Source organism: Rousettus aegyptiacus, unplaced genomic scaffold (genome assembly GCF_014176215.1).
Source record: "Rousettus aegyptiacus isolate mRouAeg1 unplaced genomic scaffold, mRouAeg1.p scaffold_m13_p_3, whole genome shotgun sequence".
Taxonomy (NCBI): Eukaryota; Metazoa; Chordata; class Mammalia; order Chiroptera; family Pteropodidae; genus Rousettus; species Rousettus aegyptiacus.
In genome coordinates this window covers 112,764,205-112,776,009 of record NW_023416306.1, presented here as the reverse complement: position 1 = coordinate 112,776,009, position 11,805 = coordinate 112,764,205, and the positions used below count along the sequence as shown (strand labels likewise).

Sequence of the window (11,805 nt, the reverse complement as noted above, 5' to 3'; positions counted from 1 at the left end):
TTAATAAAGACATATACCTGTTAATTTGGACTCAAACAGAAATTAGCTAATTTTACATTACAGTTATAAATTGTAAAATCTTCTGTAAAACATGGTTCTTTACACATACATGAGGATTAAATGGAGATAGAGTTGATTCTAAATATTTTGCTGTTTTTCTCCTCTTCCTAAGTGTATTCTGGCTAGGTAGTTTTCATATAAGCCCTGCTATTCCATTTCATTCTTTGATGTTGCTTGCTGTTCATGTGTTAAATACTGCATTAACACCTCCTTGTTACTTTGTAAGGAACACCAATGACTTAGCCAAATTTCAGTCCTCTTCAGCCTTTATGGGAATCAAACTCTGTTCTGCACTGTTTACCTTCTGAATTCCCCTTTCGAGTGTGTCTACTCAAGTGTCGTTTAAACTAGAAGTATGTAAAGGAGTCATTCTTAGGTTGCTCAGAATTGCTCATTCTTATATTTATCTAACAATCATGTCATTTCGTTTTGTGTTTGTTTTGTGCCAACCACTGTGCTGGCTGCTAAGAGTACAAAGATGAATAAAACATGATTCTCTGACCTGGAAGAACTTCCAAAGATGGAGAGAGTCATGCAAGCGCATCATTATGACATGATTTAAGTACTCTAGCAGGGCTGGGAGCACTGAATCAGTTTGCAGGAGTCAAGAGAAAGTAACATTTCAGTTGGGTCCTGACAGATGCGTAAGGATTTAGCAGATGTGTAGGTATGAGGGGTGGCAGCTGCAGAAATGATTTCTAGACTGAGGAGACAGCATGAATAATAATGTGGAGGCATGAAAAAATAAGGTTGGCTTGGAGAATAGTGAAAAGTAGGGTTTAATCGGAGTATAGGGTGTGTGTGTGTGTGTGTGTGTGTGTGTGTGTGTGTGTGTGTGTAAGAGAGAGAAGGGGGGTGGGGAGAGAGAGAGAGAGAGAGAGAAAGTGAGGGACTCTGGGAAATGAGCTGGGGTAGGGGAAGTTTGGAAAGAGAGAGAAGGATGTTGTAGGCTGGGTGTGGAATTCTTATTTGATTCTGTAGCAATGGGATAATGAGATCCTAAAATGGAATAGTTACATGTTAGAGAGTATATAGAAGTATGTACTTTTATATAGATGAGAATAGAGTTGGAAGAGAGGGGTCAGAGGGAGGCCCCAAGAATAGTAACTTAATGCTGCTTCCAGGAGGCAGCTGCCATGACGTCCTCCACTAGCTGATCTTGGTATGAAGCCCTTGCATTTGGGCTGGGACTTAACTAAGTGAAGCAGAGGGAGATGCGGAGGAAGGACTCCAGCTGAAAAATATTTCAGAGGTAGAATTATCAAGGTATTGTGACAGATAGGGTGAGAAGGATGAGGGAGGGGATGTGAGGATGACTCCAGAATTGTCTCCAAGAAAAAATTATTGGCTAATGGAGTTATTAATAAAAATAGAATACAGAAGAAGAATAGGAGTTTAGGCTGGGAGGGAGAAAAGAAAATAGGGTGGTATATAGCAACCATATCTGGTATTCTTGGCTTCCCCTCTGTTTATGTCCATTGCTGGAGTAAACCATTAACAGGACAGCTTCAATTCACCTGTGTGAAGAGCATCTTCCCTCCTGTGGTGCCTTAGGTCTTCACTTTCTGCCCTGGGGCTCCCTGAGTCCAAGCACATAAAATTCAAGGTAGATAAAATTCAGTACAACCATCGATCAATGCAGAAGGGGTCCAAAGAACAAATGCTCCCACTTCTATCTTTTGGGAGGTCAATCTCAGGAGGTATTCTGTACCTTCTCAGGACTGTCAGAATTGAGCCCTGATGCTCATGGTGGAACCTCAGTAACACTTTTAGGATGGCTTTTCTTTTTCCTTGTTTCACCCTTTCCACTCTTCTACTCCTGCTTCTTAGGGATTACCACTCAAGTAAAACTACTTGCAAGTGAGTTTTTATTTCAGGTGGATGTTTCAAGCAACCTAAGCTAAAACAGGTGGAGAGGCAAAGACTAGTTTGATTGTAGATGAGTTAAGTTTGTGGTGGTCAGACCCTCTGTATTTTGGGGGATTTGCTAACGGGTACAAATGGAGGTTTACATTCCACATGTCTAAATATTTAATCATTATAGATCAAGCAAACACGTTATTAAATATAATGTTATATTCTCTCACATACCTGCATATGTACAATTATAGGATTCTTGGACTTCTCTGAGTTCTGTGCTGGAATGTGGCTATGTGAAAATGCCCAGACCCACAGCTCACCCCTTTCCCTATCCACTTCTGTCTCCTTCACATGCTATGTGTAGACACTCCAGCCTGCAAGTTCTGTCCACACCCCCAATGAAGAGCCACTCTCACACCGGGGGGATGTGAACAAAGAGATGCAGCCTGCCCTCGGGAGAATCAACCTAGGAATAAGGACTGCACACACTCTAGAAGAGGGCCCTGGGTGCCTGGAGCATGGTTTAGAAGTGGGGCCATGGGTTCTGGGTGGGCAGGTCTCATTGGCCTGCAGACTCCTTATCCTGTGGTAAGGGTCATAGAGGAGATACATAGTGGGGTCCTTTAGAGTCCTTTATTTTACTTATTTATTTTTTATGCCTACAGCACCTGGTATTCCTAGGTGGTCTCCCATCTAAGTACTAACCAGGCCCGACCATGTTTAGCTTCCGAGATCAGACGAAATTGGGCATGTTCAGGGTGGCGTGGCCATAGATTCTTTAGAGTCCTTTAGACCCCAACCCTTGGGCCATGGATGGATACCAGTCTGTGTCCTGTTAGGAACTGGGCCACACAGCAGGAGGTAGTGGTGGGCGAGCGAGCGAAGCTTCATCTGTATTTGCAGCCTATCCCTAGCACTAGCATCACCACTTCAGCTCCACCTCAGGTTATCAGGCATTCAATTCTCATAGGAACACCAGTTCCTGGTGCCAAAAAGGTTAGAAACCACTACTTTAGACCATGGGGTTCAGGGGGCCCTTCTGGTGGTGTGAAGGCATAGTCAGGCCATGGGACATCCTGGTGGAGCTGTCTGTTAGGTGATTAGTAACATAGAGCTGGGGCTCGGAGAAGTTAGATCTCGATATAAATGTTTACAAGTTGGCAGTATATAGATTGTTACTGAATAGTGGAAATAGATAGGCTCAACCAGGAAGATGAAGTAGAATGAGCAGAGAAGGTCTTAGGAACAGAACCCTGAGGGTGGCTGGGGCGGCAAAGCTAGAAAAAGAGACGAAGGAGTAACAGTCTCTGGAGTGACTCAGTATTTCATCTCAATATTTTAAAGGAATTTTATTCTTCTAAGCTAAAAAAGCAAACATAAATTAATCCCTAATACAGCATGATAGAATCAAAGTGTTTAGTCCTCATGCTCACTGCATGTCATATGTATGTAGACCCTACTATCACTGGTCATACATACTATGCTCACAAAGTTGTCTGGGACTTTGAGAACTCTAGTGTTCAATGTCCATATAAAACAAAGTCTTACCTGGGGGAAAGTAGGGTGCCTTTTAAAAATTAATATAATATTTAGACAAAAAATATTGTGGGATCAAGAAGGAAATCCCTCAGATCGTAAGCCCTCATATGTGTCTAGATGTCCATTTCCTTAACTGTAATATGAGATTAATAACATCACCATTAATTTATTGTGGGAGTCAGGTAAAGTAATACATAGTATTACTATGTATTACTATGTATTACTATGTAATTTTTGACAAAAATTAAATGTTTTATACAGATGCAATGTATTGAGCTGATTCCAATGCTTTCGTTTTGAAGAACCTCATATAGGAGCTCAGTGTTCTGGAAGGGTATTTGTGATAGTTTTATCTGACTCATTCATTTCCCAAGTAAAGAAAGAGAGGGTGTGAAAGGGATGGAGGATACAGCTATTAAGTGGTAAAGGCAGGCTGGAAGCCTTAGTCCTTTGTCTTAGTCTACTTCTTCTGGTATTACTTTATGCTGTAAGTAAGGACATTTGTTGTTTCTAGAAAGAGACTTGGAATAGAAAAGGAAGATAAGCACATGAAAAGTATCACAAAAGAATCTGTTAGGGAAGAAAAGAGAATGAGTTTTGTGGTGTGATTCACCAACAGTTCTACTCTTAGTTTGCTGTGCAGTCTTCTGATGATTACAATCATGGCCCTGTCATAACCAGAGTCTGAATGAATGATGCATAGCTGAACACTACATCAGTCCTGAGGAACACTGAGGCATAGTCCCCATGAGATTTTATTGTAAAGACAGAAATTAGCAAGTAATTATCAATATCAAATGTATGTAATCAAGTATCCGATTAAGTGCAAATAGCAAAGAATTACTCTAGATTATAAACTTATGAGGGCAGAATAATACTTGTTCTGCCCTTTATGTGGTACAACATTTGGCAAATAGTTGGCAAATCTTCAGTTACTGAATGATATGTTAGATGTAAAAAAGGCTAAGAAGGAAAATTGCTTGCTGTCCTGAAAACATATGAAGGATGGCCTAACTTGATCTAGGGAACAAGGAAAGCTCCTAAGGAAATGCTATTTAGGCTGATATATAATTATCATGGTGATGAATGGTAAAGGAACAGCATGTGAGAAGACCTATAGGCAAGAGGGAGACTGCCATAGTTCTGGAAGTGAGAGAAGTCTAGCAAGGAGCAGTAGGCAATGGTGGGGTTATATTGTCTATTGCTGCATAACAAATGACTTGAGAATTTAGTGGCTTAAAACAACAAAGATTTATGATCTCATAGTTTCTATGAGTCAGGTATCCTGGAGTGGCTTAGATTGTTATTCTAACTCAGGGTCTCTCATGGGGTTGTAATAAAAATATTGGTTATGGAAGCAGTCATCTGAAGGATTGACCAGGATTGGAACATTGGCTTCCAAGAAGACTCTTTAGTATGGCTGTTGGCTGGATTCTTCAGTTCTTCATCGGCTGTAGGCCAGGGACCTTGGTTTCTCACCACATGGGTCCATAGGGTTGCTCATGACATGGCAGCTAACTTTCTCCAGAGTAAGCAATACATAAGAGAGATAGAGGCAGAAGATTCAATGACTTTTATGATCTAGCCTCAAAAGAGATATGTCATTATCTTTACTATATGCTGTTTGTCACACAGACTAATACTGATACAAATGTGGGGCACACTACAGAAGCATATGAATACCAGGAGGCTGGAATTATTGGGGCTGTCTTGGAGGCTGGCTACCGCAAATAGTGATGAAACAGAGTCTAGACGTAGTAGGAGTTTTAGGCCATATTAAAGGTTTAGACTTTATTCTAAGAACAATGAGAAGACTTGGAAGGATTTTAAGCAGGGTCCAGTCACAGGACTGTAGATTTAGAGTCAAGACTACTGTCCCTGAAGGGTATAAGAGAGTGGTAAAGTGGAGGCATGATTCCATTCCTAGGGCCTGATGTATGTTAGTTCATTCAACCAACATTTATTGTGGAGCTCTGACCTCCCAGAGTTTATAACCCAATGTCAAATAGAGGTTAGAAAGTAGGCACGAGAATGTCTATAATAAGGTAAAGTACAGGTTCCTATGACAGTACTTAGAAGGGCACGTAACCTATTTTGGAGAGTCAGGAAAGGACTTCTGGAGGAAGTGCCATCTAAACAAGGACCTCAAGGATGAGTAGGCAAAGGGTAATGTTCTATGCATGAACATAGTCCAGGAAATGAGAAACAGAATGACTTGTCTGGGGGAACTGAAAGTAGTTCAATGTGTTTGGAGTCTAGATTGGAGGTGAGTGTGGGTGGAGGGGTGAGCAATACAAAGTCACTGTGGTAACGAGTTATATCAGGATGAGTCCTTTATTCTTGTTAAGGAATTTGAACTTTATTTGGGCAGCAAGATATAGTTAAGAAGGGCTTTAAGAAGAGAATGGGCATTTTAGAATCATTACTCTGGCTGCAGCATGGAGAATAATTTGAGCACAGAAAATTCGTAGGCTAAGAAACTGAATTTAATACAGGTGTAATACAGGTATGAACTGATGGTGGCCCAAATTGAGGTTAATGAAAATTTGGCTTGAGATATTTAGGAGTAAAGCTGTGAGAATCTGGTGATTTTTCATTTGAAAGATAAGGAAGAGGATGTCTAAGATAATGCCCAGCATCATGGCTTATACTGAGTCCTGGGCAGTTACCAAGACTAGCACAAAAGAAGGCAAGAAGGGATGTGATAATTGGAACTGAGGTACAATGTCTGGTCTGGGTCTCCCTGATCCAGTTACTAAGGTGCAGGGGTAGAAGGAGGTCATTAATAAGTCTGGCTTTGTTTTAAATCTTTTGAAAGTTATGTCACATACCTGGGAAGAGGGGAGCCTACAATTGTAAAGTAGATCCTATTACTGTGGAGGTTGGAGAGCAGGAAAAAAAAAGCAGTTCTTAAGAGTTTAAAGATTTTCTCCAACTCAAGGCCAAACCAGTAAAAAATACTTTCACACCCCAGAAGACAATGGAATGAATCCCATAAGGCTTTATAGAGATGACAGAAGAAAACTCAATTTTTATCTAAGATATTTTAACCAAAACATTTTGTAATAGCAAATTTGCCTCCAATAAGAAACTACAACTCTTTTTTACTAGGATAAAAGCCTCCTGTTTATAAATGCACATTAATTCTTCATACTTTTCACTAAGCTTCTCAATTCTGAGAGAGTTGAATTAATGATGAAATTCATTTTATAATACTGATTTCCCAAATTATACTTCTTGGAATAGTGAAATAGCAATCTTTCATTTCTCTCTCTCTCTCTCTCTCTCCCTCCCCTCACTGTTTCTCCCTCTGTCTCTGTTTCCCTCTCTGTCTCTCTCTGTCTCTGTCTCTCTGTATGTGTGTAGATACTATATACATAATAGCCCAACTGAGACCTAATTGACCTTGGGGGTCAAGGGTTAAAATTATGTCAAACACAGAGAACCAAATAATTTTCTATTTGACTCCTTCGACTCTTTCTCTCCTTGTTATCCCAGATTATGACTATTCCTGCTCCTCCTTTTATACACCCAAGCAAATCTGATTCATCTGCTTCTCTTTCCTCCTTTCCTCCTACAGAAACTGCTAAAATTATTTTCTACTGAGTTATAACAGTATTTCTGTAGAATACCAAGCTCCACCTTTAGGTTCCATTTAGTATAGACACAAAGATAAGTCTTCATTTTGGATGATTTTTCTGACTTCTTGTTTGTGTTAAAGAAGTCCTTTGCGGTCCAATCTATGCTCTTAAGGAAGAAGTTTTCAGAATGTATTAAGACTTGCTATTCTGTACCAAGTGAGCTGGAGACCTTCTCTTGCCAAGAAAAGCATTTCTCGTTTTGAGCTGTTTGCTGCCTTCTCTCATGCCTCTCACCTTTTCCCTTGCAGGTCTGTAGATGCTGTCTCCCATTATTGTTAATGCTTGAAACCCTTTATGCAACCACAATCATCTTGACTTTTTTTTTTCTTTTCAGAAAGTGACTCTACAAATAGACCCTATGCTGTACTCTTTTCCAAAATATTTGTGTTTGAGACACTTCATAGAGAAATTCATCTGAGAGCAAAAAGGAGTTTGCACATATAGATGCATTTGCACACGTAGATGCATGTTGAATGGAATATAAGATGGTCATCAAGTCAGAAGCTTGTCCCAAGGGGCAGCTGTCATATAATGAGGCTTGAAACAGCCTAAATTAACACAGAGCTAGGAACTTACTTCCAAACTCTTGAACTCACTTGTTCAACTTGTAACCTATGAAACTGGTCATTTGAGCTAACTGTAACAAATGCATAGACAACGACAGTTCTATTAAATAGCACTTGGTCATAATCACCACCAACCTCAAATATTTTTTAAGGTGTCTACATATGATTGAGTTTTATCCTTATTGTACTGACAAAGAAAGTAAAAAATAGGGGGTTACATGACTATATCTAGTTACTATAATATAGTGAGTAAGGAGCTGAGCTAGTTGGAGAAACCGATTTTCTTAATTTGTAGTTTAATATTGGATCCTCTTAAAACACTCCAAATTTTAATTTTTTCCCCAACAACAGATACTTTTTGAGTACCTTTTTGCAGGAGATGTACTATGCCACATGTTAAGGGAAAAGATAAATATTTTACTCGCATGGACCTTGTAGGTATGGAGATCCTTGGGATAATGATATACTTAGAAATAAAATGAGTCAGTATATGTCAAAGATGGTTTCAATTCACAAATACTGTAAGAAAGTATTTCAGGGTAGTTATAAAAAGGATTCTAGAAAGGGTGGAGATAGGTCATGAGATAAGGGCTTTCCTTATCTCACACCATTTCTCCAGACTGGTACGAGGATTCTGGAGGTAAAGAGATCAATTTGGTTGAAGAAACATTTTATATAGGGTAATTGTAGGAGCTTCATTTCTGAAAGTTAGTAGGCCTGACCACACAGTCTTCAATAAGAAATTGAGTGTAAACTTTACTAGGAAAGTTACTAACAAGCTCCTGAAGATTTTGGATAGCAAAATGATAGCTTTCCAAAGCATATTCATTGAGTGACGGTTATATGTCAGACTCTAGTGTAGGGATTCACCATCAAGTAAGACAGTGTCTGCACTGTCAGCACATTTGCAGTTTAGTCGAGAGAGACAAGTAGACAGGCATCTATAAAATAGTATGATAATTCTATAGTGAGACAAGTATAGATGGACCTGGGAACACATAGAGAAAGGAGACCTAACTCAAGATTGTGGGATTAGGAAGGGCTTTCCGGAGGAATTTCTGATTGAATTAAGTCTTTCAAAACCCATATTCTAGTTTCTCTGATTAAAATAGTAACATACACATCAAATAGTAACATAAACATTGGACTGTGGCCAGGACAATGGCGTTGTTGTATACCTCGCAGTAACGATGTAGTGATACCTACCCCCATCCCACCTCCTCTGCTGAAGTGGTGTCAGAGAAAACCAGGTAAAACAGGAAGTTTAACTAAGATTCAGGGTCTAAAAACATAATGCCGAAAATATCCAGATTTTAATAAAAAAATCACTTGTTTTTTCAACAACCAAGAAGATCTCATACTGAATAAGAAAAGACAAGTTACCAACACTGAGATGACAGAAATATTAGAATACTGTGCCAAAGACTTTAAAGCAGCCATCATAGAAATCCCTCAATGAGCACACATGAAACAAATGAAAAATAAAAATAAAAACTTTCAGTAAATACTTAGAAGGTATAAAGGAGAATGAAATTGAAATTATACAACAGAAAAATATAATAACTGAAATAAAAAGTTTATGACAACAATAGAATGGGAAAGACAGAGGAAAGAATCAGTGAACTGAAGAATATAACACTAGATATTACCCAATCTGAACACAAAGAGAAAATAGACTGAAAAAAGATTAACAGTTCCTTAGGGACCTGGGGGACTTTAAAAAAGATCTAACATTTATGTCATCAGAATACTAGAAGGAGAGGACTTTGAAAGTACTTGAAGAAATAATGACTGAAAACCCTCTAAATGTGGGGAAAAAATATACAGATGCAAGAGGCTGAGCTAACCCTAAATGGAATCAACCAAAAGGTACACTAAGCTACATCATAGTCAAACATGTGAAAACTAAAAACAGAAAAACTTGAAAGTAATGAGAGAAAAATGACACAGGGTCGAACAATTTGAATGATAGTGATTACTCATCAGAAACCAAGGAGATAGAAGGAACTGATACAGAATTTTTTTAAGTGTTGAAAGAAAAGAACTCTCAGCCCAGGATCCTATGTCCAGCAAAAATATCATTCGAGATATTTAAAGGGAAAATCAAAACATTCTTGGATGAAGGAAAACTAGGAGAATATGTTGTCAGACATAACTTAAAAGAATAGACATAACTTAAAAGAATAGACATAACCTAAAGAAAATATTAGTCATTCTTTCTTTCTTGTTCCTTTTTATAAGAAAAGAAATCATAAAAGGAGGACTCTTAGAACACTGGAAAGGAAATTATTTAAGATAATTATAAACAGAAGAGGGTAAGAGGATATAACAGTAAATAAATAAAAATGAAATGAAAAAAATGTTCAAGTAGTTTATAGGAATGCAGGAAAAGGAGAACAGGTAAGAAATAGAACAAACAGAAAACAAAGAATGGCATGGCAAATATAAGCCCTACTATATTAATAATTATATTAAATGTAATTTTCCAGATCCACCAATTAAATGACAGATGTTGACAAAGTGGATTGAAAAACATGACCCAACTACATGCTGCCTATAAGAAACTCTGTTGAAATACAACAACATAGGTATGTTGAAAGTAAAAGAATGGAAAAAGAGATATTATGTAAACATTAATCAAAAGAAAGCAGGAGTGGCTGTATTAATATCAGATAAAGTAAACTTCAAAACAAAGAAATTTATTAGAGAAAGAGAGGGATATTACATAATGTAAAAGGATCAATCCACCAAAAAAAAAAAAAAACAATAATCTCATAGCAACCCTAAACATGTATGTATCAAACAACAGAGCTACAAAATATGTGAAATAAAACCTGATAGAGCCACAAAGAGAAACAGACAAATTCGTAATTAGTTGAGACTTCAATTGTGATAGAAGAACTAAACTTTTCTCAATGATGATAAAGAACTAAATGGAAAATCAGCAAAGATATAGAACTCAATAACCAACAGGATCCAACTAATAATTACAGAACATACCTCCCCAACAAGAGTAAAATACATATTTTTTTTTCAAGTCCCCATAGAACGTATACCAAGATGGATAATCTCCATGGCCATGAAAGCGACCTTAGGAGACTTGAATCATATATAATGCGTTCTCCAAACACAATGGAATTAAACTAAACATCAATAACATAAAGATAACAGGAAAATCTCCAACAGCTTTGAAAATAAGCGAAGTACCTCTGAATAATCCATAGGTCAAAGTGGAAGTCTCAAGGGAAAAAATTTTAAAAACTAAAATTGAACTCAAAAAGAAATATTAAAGAAAATGGAAATAAAACATTTCAAAATTTATGGAACAAGACAAAAATGTCTACTGTTACCATTCTTATTTAATATAGTCTTTGAAGGTTTTACCGGTGCAATTAGGGAAGAAAAAAGGGCATTTAGATCAGAAAGGTGACATGATTTTCCATGCAAAAATTTTAAGGACTCTACAAAAAGTAAAATCTCTCCTACAACTAATAAATGAGTTCATTAAGGTAGCAGGATACAAGATTAACATACAAAAACAATTGTATTTCTACATACTAGCAATGAATATATGGACACTGAAATTAAAAATACTATACTGTTTATAATCAAAAAATAAAATACAAAAAGGACAAATCTAGCAAAACGTATATGCTAAAACTACAGAATGCTGGTGAAAGAAATCAAAGATTACCTACATGAGTGACATACTGTTTTTATGTATTGGAAGACTTGACAAAGATGCAACTCTCTCTAAATTGATATGTAGATTTAATGTAATTTCTATCAATATCCCAGCAAGATGGTTAAGATGTTTATGTAGATACAGATAAGATTATTCTAAAATGTATGAAGAAAGGCAAAAGAACTAATAAAACAATTTTGCAAAGACAAAAAAAAAAATTGGAGAAACCAGTATACCTGATTTTAAGACTTATTGAGCTAATAACAGTATTATTATTATTGATTAATAACTAATCAAGATTATGTGGTACTGATGGAGGAAGACACATAAATCAATGGAACAGAACTGAGAACATAGAAATAGATATTACACAAATATGCCCAACTTATTTTTGACAAAGGTGAAAAAGCCATTCAATGACAAACTACAGACTGGGAAAAAATATTTGCAAGCA

At 37.3% G+C, this 11,805-nt stretch overlaps 1 pseudogene; it reads right to left on the bottom strand.

Moving 5' to 3' along the window:
• Positions 1–2,576: 2,576 nt before the first annotated feature.
• LOC118601374 lies at positions 2,577–2,695 on the bottom strand (annotated as a pseudogene).
• Between the last annotated feature and the right edge of the window lie 9,110 nt (positions 2,696–11,805).